The 8,889-nt window shown below is 40.3% G+C and overlaps 1 long non-coding RNA gene across 1 annotated transcript in view; it reads left to right on the plus strand.

Moving 5' to 3' along the window:
- LOC138358829 (uncharacterized) overlaps positions 1-2,744 on the plus strand; it is a 15,090-nt gene extending 12,346 nt beyond the window's left edge. The window contains exon 2 of the long non-coding RNA XR_011225577.1: positions 429-2,744. This is a non-coding gene — a long non-coding RNA (uncharacterized lncRNA). The remainder of the gene's footprint in view (positions 1-428) is intronic.
- The last annotated feature ends 6,145 nt before the right edge of the window (positions 2,745-8,889 follow it).

Raw genomic sequence — 8,889 nt, forward strand, 5'->3', positions numbered from 1 at the left:
TACATTGCCTTTTCGTTCTATGTTATGATTTGCCTGCGTTTTGTACGTGGTTTCTGTTTTTATATTTTCAATTTTTCCGTAGCGCATGAGCTGAAACTTATCCTCGTTGAATACCATATTATTTTCTGTAGCCCATAGAAAGACCTGATCTACATCTGATTGGAGGTTTGCCGTGTCTTCTATGTTGCCAACTCTCATGAAAATCCTAGTGTCATCTGCAAAGGATGATACAGTGCTATAGGTTGTGTTCTGGTCTGTCTGATATGAGGATGAGAAAAAGTACTGGAGCACATTGCATTCCCTCTATGCATTTATTGCACAAGGTTCTTTTTGCATGTGTGAGTGTAAAAATGTGTTTATTTTTGTGAGTTACCATGTATATTGCTTGATATTCTATTCTGGTGTATTAACAGTGATGTTTTTTTCAGGTCTCAAGAAAATCCAAACGACCTGAACGACTCATTAACCGTATCAACCGGACGCTCAGACCCAACAATAATTAAGAAGACGAGAGGGAAGAGATAAAGTTAAAGCATCCTGCAATCATTTTATTTTGAGCCTTCGGTTTACCAAGAGTTAAATATTTTTACAGTCGGGGGATGTACATATTCTTAATGAAGCTTTACAACTCATAAGAGTAGAACTTTATATAAACCAGTAGGTTACTGGTAAAGTTTACATAATTTTAAACTAACATGAGATATTTTTATAACATTTAATACTTCTTTGAAGAGTAGCTAGCACTCTTGACTTAGTACTGAGAGGCTTTCCATAAGATCTCAACAAATTTTATAGTTTTATAAGCCAAATAAAATGTAATTACTTATAAAATATTCTCTCAATGGGAGAATTCAGTCTCATAGGATTTTTGGTGTAATAAAAAGTTAATGCTTGTACTATTAAATAGATGTGGTTTCTTCGTGTATTTTGGGGGATACAGTATCTAAATTAATAAGAAAACCATGACACTCCATAATTTAATGTTTTTATTGTTGGGTTTTATCCAAAGGGTATTGTTAGAGCCAATGTGATTAACTGGAGTTCATTAATAAAACAAACAGATCCATAATATAATATAACCTAGTCCCACATTTGTCAAGAATATGCAATATTGTAAAGACAATTTCATCAGTTTAGTTTCCTCTTTTGAAATACAGAATGTGATAACTTTGGTTTGATTGAGAAACATTTGCAATATTCTGAGCTCTTTATTGGTTCTTATTGATAGAGACTTAATTTGTTTAAGCACGTACTCATTCCTGATTTTATCTCTTTATTTTTAAAGGTTTGGCTTTTTACATACAAATTATGTAAATATGTTAATTTTAAAATGCTATGATGAGCATAATTCACCTTGCCTTTAACACACATTTTCTTCTCGCGTGGTAATTGCTTTTCTCGTCCTCTTTCCTGCGAGTACAGTAGTGCTCCTCTTACAGCCAAAGCAGAAAGATGATGCATTCTAATGTACTGAAAGCTTCACATTGATTTATATAATTCTGGATATCTTGTTACAAGAGCTACCTTCTGTAGATATACTTTCTTAAACTGCAAACTTATGGGTACTCTGTTAAATTACATATATATATATATATATATATATATATATATATATATATATATATATATATATATATATATATATATTATAAATAATATGGACATTAATGTTTATGTAAAGAAGAATGCCACTTAATACCTGTCCATATAGACAACTTGTGCCCCCCACCCACCTATGCACACACTTAGTTGATTGACTGTTGAGAGGCTGGACCCAGAGCCAGAGCTCAACCCCCGCAAGCACTACTAGGTAAGTACACACACAACACACACACTCGTAGAGAATATATAAATGCAGAAGTTACAATCCTTTACCTTCATTCACCAATATGTTTTTACTGTAATTTGTTTTTAGTTTGAAAGTTTGCATAATGTTCATTATTTTTTGATAGTGCCAATGATGTAGTTAAAAGGTCAAAGTAAGCCTATATTGAGAAGGGATGAGTAGCCGAGTTTTAGTAAATGTTTCTCGTGCTTGAATATTTGAGCACTCTAATTTGATTAGTCATATTGTGGTGGTGTGTGTGTGTGTGTGTGTGTGTGTATATATATATATATATATATATATATGTGTGTATGTGTGCAACATTTGAGAGGTGGGACCAAAGAAATGGTCAACCCCCACAAATGCAATTAGGTGAGTACACACACACACACACACACACACACACACACACACACACACACACACACTCACTCACTCACTCACTCTCTCACACTCTCACACTGAATGAAGAGCTGTTTAGACTGGATTGAGTTCATTTGTTTGCATTTTATTTTTGGGCTATAGTCTTCATATTTGCAAGAATTGTATTACCAAGACATTGACTTGGTCAGTGTGTGTTGTGACTGGTCAAGCAATTGATTTCACTTGTTTTCACATTTTTTCCTGTTCTTTATTAGTACTACTGTACTTTTAGTATGAGTCATGTTGTATACATGGAATTTTAGTTAACGACTCCTTTCTTCCTTATTCCTAATGCTTTCCTTCTTCGTCTTCCTCATCTTATATAGAGACTCTTGCTTTTCAGCAGCAGAGATGTATTCAAAATTTTGTCATCCTATATTTAAAAAATTACGAAATGGTCATAATTCTTGTTTTCACTGTCATTTTAATATTTATCTTATTCAAACTGTATATTTATATATTCAAATATATTGCCAAATAATACAAATAATTGTAAGTACTGTTTCACTCTCCTATTCCTAAAGTTTTGAACTTCAGAATATACATATAATGGCTGGTTTCACTAGAAATTGCAGCAAATGCATTGTCTCGGATAGCAACCTCCCAACAACAAGCACAAGGAAATGAATGGATGATGAACTTGAGTGATTACCCAAGATGATGAGGTTTACTGGCCTAAATAAGGTTGTTTGATTTACATCTGGTTTCAATTAGGATTTAAATAAAAATATTAAAACTTTATTTAAATAACAAAAATTATCATCTTGGTAATCAAACTGCGACCCATGCAGGTCGGTGTTCAATCCCTGACCGCCCAAGACACCGTTCCTTCTCTCCATCTCATCCCAAACCCTTATCCCGACCTTATCCAAGTGTTATGTAGTCTAATGGCATGGTGCTTTCCCATGATAATTTTTCCCTCCCTACTCGAACTGAAGAGATCTGGTTGTCATAAACGTGCGTGCCATCTTCTGTATAAAATTTATTAACAGGGAGTTACTGTACACATTGTGCAAGTTTTATTGATTTTTCAAATGTCCAATGGCCATGAAGCTCACAAAATTATTAGTATGAAAATATTTAGAAGAAATTGATTGTATAATTACCTGAAACAGCAGTACAGTACAAACTACAGAATAGTAAATAATGTAAAAACTACGACAATTATGAAAGGTCATTAACATTGAAGTGTACAAACAAAATTAGACTTTTGTTTCATCCTTAACATTACCAATTAGGCTCAAAGTGAAAAAAACATTATTTCTTCATAATTGTTTCACCAACATATTACTGTGTTAATTCAAATTTTAACTTCCCAGTAGTTTAATCAAATTATTAAATTACTATTATAGCATCAAATTGTCATCCACACTTCCGTGGAAATAACATTTCATTCACCACAATTCCAGTTTGGCAGCGGTAGTTGCTTCTGGAATCTTTCCTTATTATGATTGCTCATAGCTCAGTCGATAGATCTTTGGTGTCATACGGCGACTTGAGTCTCCTGGAGCCCAGGTGAATGAAATGATTATAACATCACTTACTGCTCTGCAACCACCAGTGTAGCAATTTGTTTTAAATTGAAATGACGACTTCTACAGTGGAACCTCATAACCTCGTCTGTTTTCCCCATGTGGGTACTACATAGTCTTCCCAGCTTGGTGCCTTCTTTTAATAATTACTTTTCCATGTCCACCTCACTGTCTAGCCCATTGGTGGCATGAGGAGGCTTGGTGCAACCCGTCCTCGCACTTTCTTTCAGTCAATATTGACATTAAATACGTGCATATGTGACATACTAAACTTACTAGTTTACCTTGAAAAGCTTCATAGAAAACACCGACCTTACCTAACCACCTTAGTATGTTAAGATAAGCATCTTATTGCTTCGTAATTACAATTATTACTTAACCTATACCTATAATAGGTTATAGGTTATAGTTAACCTATACTGTACCTATAATAGGTTAAGTAATAATTGTAATTATGAAGCAATAAGATGCTTATCTTAACATACTAAGAAGGTTAGGTAAGGTCAGTGTTTTCTATGAAGCTTTTCAAGGTAAACTAGTATGTTTAGTATGTCACATATGCACGTATTTAATAAGTCAATATTGACAATACGAAAGTGCGAGAACGGGTTGCTTGGTGGATGGCTGCCAGATTGTGATACTCGATAGGATGGGGTTTCATATTTTCTTAGAGCCTTGTGCTCCTGCAACCATTTTTACAAATTTTGCTAAGAACCCCCTTTCTTCCCATTAGTGGGGCCTTACAGTTGAGTGGACAGTGCTCTAGATTCGTAATCCTGAGGTTCCACGTTTGATCCCCGGTGGAGGCGGAAAGAAATGGGTAGAGTTTCTTTCACCCTGATGTGCCTGTTCACCTAACAGTAAACAGGTCTCCGTGGTGTAGTGGTAAGACACTCGCCTGGCGTTCCGTGATCGTTATGTCATGGGTTCGTATCCTGGCCGGGGAGGATTTACTGGGCGCAATTCCTTAACTGTAGCCTCTGTTTAACGCAACAGTAAAATGTGTACTTGGATGAAAAAACGATTCTTCGCGGCAGGGGATCGTATTCCAGGGACCATAGGATTAAGGACTTGCCCGAAACGCTACGCGTACTAGTGGCTGTACAAGAATGTAACAACTCTTGTATATATCTCAAAAAAAAAAAAGTACCTGGAAGTTAGAAAGTTGCTATAGGCTGCTTCCTGGGGGGAGGGGGTGTAACAAATAGGAGACCTGGTCGAGGACCGGGCCACGGCGACACTAAGCCCCGAAATCATCTTAAGATATCCTCCCTCATGTTGCTTTCTTCCCTTCCACTACTCTCTAGATGAAGCTTCTTGGCGACTTAGTTCCGATTTTGAATATTCGTTTGCTTGACCACTTCTGATGGAGGGTGAGTTGAGATGGGACTGTCTTACGCCTGCATAACTGGTGTACCTGACGTGTTCGAGCGAGGGGAGGCTTATATGTCAAACTCTGCAATCGTTACTCAACTCAATCTCGACAGACTGACGGTTCTCAAGGTAAGTATTGTGTGGTGCATGTCCATAATGCGCCCCTTGAAAGGCCCCTGTTTTGTCAGGTTCCCTGCCCCGTAATTGTGGCCCCATTATAATAACCCCACCTGCTTTTTCCCTTTACTCTTAGTACCCCCAGCTTAAGACTGCTTGCAGATCACTGTGACCCTCGCTGAACTACCAGCTAATATTAAAACTAAAATATTTGGCTACGACATGGTAAAAGGAGTTGAAACCAAAGTTCTACTGAACTTACTGGATCCTGCAGCCTCTCCGAGGCACAACCAGGGTTTTTAATCGTAGCTCAGTCGATTAAGGCAGCGTCTGGGATGCTCTCGGACGCAGGTTCGAATCCTCGTCACGGCCCTTGTGGATTTGTTCATTTGATGCATCACGCAGTTGTGATTTCTGTGTGTAATGAAGTAAGGGCGAAGAGGGAGAACGGCCTATTGACATAGCTCGAGTGCATGGGGGAAGTTGTGTAAAACCCTGGGTTGTGCCTCGGAGAGGCTGCAGGATCCAGTAAGTTCAGTAGAACTTCGGTTTCAACTCCTTTTACCATGTCGTAGCTCAGTCGATTAAGGCAGAGTCTAGGATGCTCTCGGACGCAGGTTCAAATCATCGTCACGGCCCTTGTGGATTTGTTCAAGGGTAACTCTAATATCCGTGAAATGGAGAACACGGGGATTTCTAGTACAGCACCTAAACACAACATATAACGATGACTCAGAATTAATCAACGGGGAACAGATAACTAAACACAAATTACATTAATAATCACTTTATTTATCAAAGACACGTATATTGATATCAAATTAAAAATATATTCTACTCTAATATTCCTAAGAGGCAATTAATCAGGAGTGCAATTACGGTGATGTACCAAAACTCAAGAGAGATATTTTCTGCGGTTGGGAGAAAACGCTCACAGAGTGGGACTTAATTTATTTTTATAATAATAATATTTATTTATTAAATACAAATAATTAATTAATAATCATAAGTGATTAAGTAATTGATAATCCTTAAATGAAGAAGCATACTAGCTCATTATAACGAATAAATAGATAATTAAAGTGGATAATTAATTATGGTGATTAATAATGATTAGTGAATAACCATAAATTATTATACTGAAATAATATTAATGGATAGCCGTTATAATGATGATTAAATCAAATACAGTGAAGTGACATCTCTAATTAGTTTTGGGGGTTCCGTCGGATCACCCCCAATCCCGTGAGGGCCAGCGGCGCGGAACCCCCACCCCCGAAGGGGTATCTTATCGTGCAAAAACCGGCCACAGAATGTTGAGTGGGTGCCCTCTGGCCCTGATGGGGACCTTTCCCTAGTTACTCCCAAAGACACACTAACTCCAATTTCCTTAACAAGCTACCAGTGGAAAACAAGCTCCACCCACTCTAAAGTTCCTTAGATCCAATTAACCCCGCCTTTCCAAGCCTAGAGCCAATGACTTCAGTCTTGCTCTAGGTCTTGAAATAGCCAGCCAAAATGCCCTGACTAGCTCTGCCCCCTAGGCCTAGCTGGCTTCCACCAATCAAGGCTCCTCGCTAGGCTATAGGCCTGCCCTGAAAGTATGTTTTTATTCCCGCAGAATTCTGAAACGTTCCACGCTCCCTCCAGGAAACCAAGCAGGCGTTATATGGCACCAGCCACCCCCAAGCAAAATTTGAGAACTACGGTTTTATGGCACTGAGCCATAAATTTGTCAGTGGCTATGGCGGAACAGGACAGAGAGGGGAGCGGTTGGGGAAAAGGGATGTGGACAGGGGGATTGGAAAAGAGGATTGGAAGGATTTGGGGACAGGGATTGGTTGGCGACGGAAACGCAGAGTCCTTTGCCTGGGACCACTTGACTTTATGATCGGTGATGCCGGCTCAACAACAAGGGAGGGGGATGAGGCAACGGGGGGGGGGGGAGAATGAATAAGGAAGGGGGATGGCAACGAAGGGGAAGGAGTGGAGAAAGTGATAAGGTTGGTCTGTTCACAGACCACTACACCATGGTGGGTGTGGGGGTTTAAATGTGGGTGAAATTTTGTTCTTGTTCGTTCTATACCAACTTCTGACCCTCTTTCAATTTCTCAGACTCTTGAGGTGGGCAACCTGGTCCCCGAATCGGACCATGATGGAAGGACGGGCTCTGTAGCCCCGGCAACATTGGGGCCCACACCTAGCTGCTGCTTTGACTCCTGACTGACCCTATCCATTCCCCTCCCACCTCTGTGACAGTGTTGAGCCCCGAGCCCCCAGTGGTGACCACCTCGTCACCTGGTATAGCTCCATCTCTCGTGACAACTGTGCCTTTTACCCCCCTCCTTACTGGGAGAGCACGGCGCCGTCACCGCCACACTCTAACTTACATGATTCCTTTCCAATGTACTGTGTACCAGGATTTGTTTGGTCCGGCTAAGTTGATTAAGTATTTTGATTTTAGTCACGTAATCACGTTGATCATAAACATCCTGATGATTTATACATCCATAAACACCCAGTTGATTCAGTGAATACCTTTGTCACCTTTAACCCCTACCCAGACTGGAACACGTGCAGTTGCAGCCCTTCTCAAGAGGCAACCAACCACATGGCTACGTTGTCCTGCATTGCTAACAGCCCAATTCAGATCTCCAGAAATGCCTGGTTAAATGCCAGCATTGGCACAATTCATCTCCTGTGCCATGTTGCAACTGGTGAAACAGACCTAAAAAGACTGACAATGAGGATATTAAATATATCCTCGATGCCCAGTGCCATTCTATCCTCCAGATTGATACGCTCACTCGATCCCCTCATGGTCGTCATCAACCTCTTTGGGTAGTAAAAATCACTTGATAATAGCTCCCTTCCGGCTTCTGTAATTCTTGCAGGTGCCAGATGCTCCGTTCGGGAGTACATTCCCTCTCCTCAACTCTGCAATAGGTGCTGGAGATTTGGACACGGTCCTCATTCTTAGGAAGGGAGCGGGGTTCATTCTAAGACAGCGTGCTCTTCTTTCCAAGCTCTCTACATCAAATGCGGTGACGTCCACCCTGCCTTCTCCTGCACATGCGTACACTATAAATTTAATAGAGTGCAATTTAAAACATCATGATCGTTTATCTTTCCCCAAGACGAGGCGCCAGGTTCGCCATCTTCCTTCATTCTCGGCATGTCTTATGCTCGTGCATTATGCTTCTCCTACCATTCCCCACTTTCTCAGTTCCACAACCATTTCCAGGCCTTGGACCCCGACACCACCAACTCCCTGTCTTCTGCTCTTCAGCGTTCTGAAACCGAGAGTTTTTCTCATGGTTCTCCACCCTGGTGGTTCCGCCCTTCCTTCCCAGTCTTCTACCCGTCATCTTCATGTCACTTCTCCACCTTTTCCATCTTTTCTGTCCCCCGTGCCCTCCTTCCCTTTTCGACCTCATCATTCTTCTCAGCCCTCCCCTCTGTCTTGTGGCCAGTCCATCCAGTATAAACATCTATCCATCCAGGCCGTTGTCCATCCTACTTCCAACCGTCTCCATGTTTTCCACTCTAATTCTCTCTCTCCTGCTGGGAGTGTGGAGGCTGTAGCACAGTACATTGCTACTTGTTTGCCCGTTTCTG

The sequence above is a fragment of the Procambarus clarkii genome, chromosome 86 (genome assembly GCF_040958095.1).
Source record: "Procambarus clarkii isolate CNS0578487 chromosome 86, FALCON_Pclarkii_2.0, whole genome shotgun sequence".
Classification (NCBI taxonomy): Eukaryota; Metazoa; Arthropoda; class Malacostraca; order Decapoda; family Cambaridae; genus Procambarus; species Procambarus clarkii.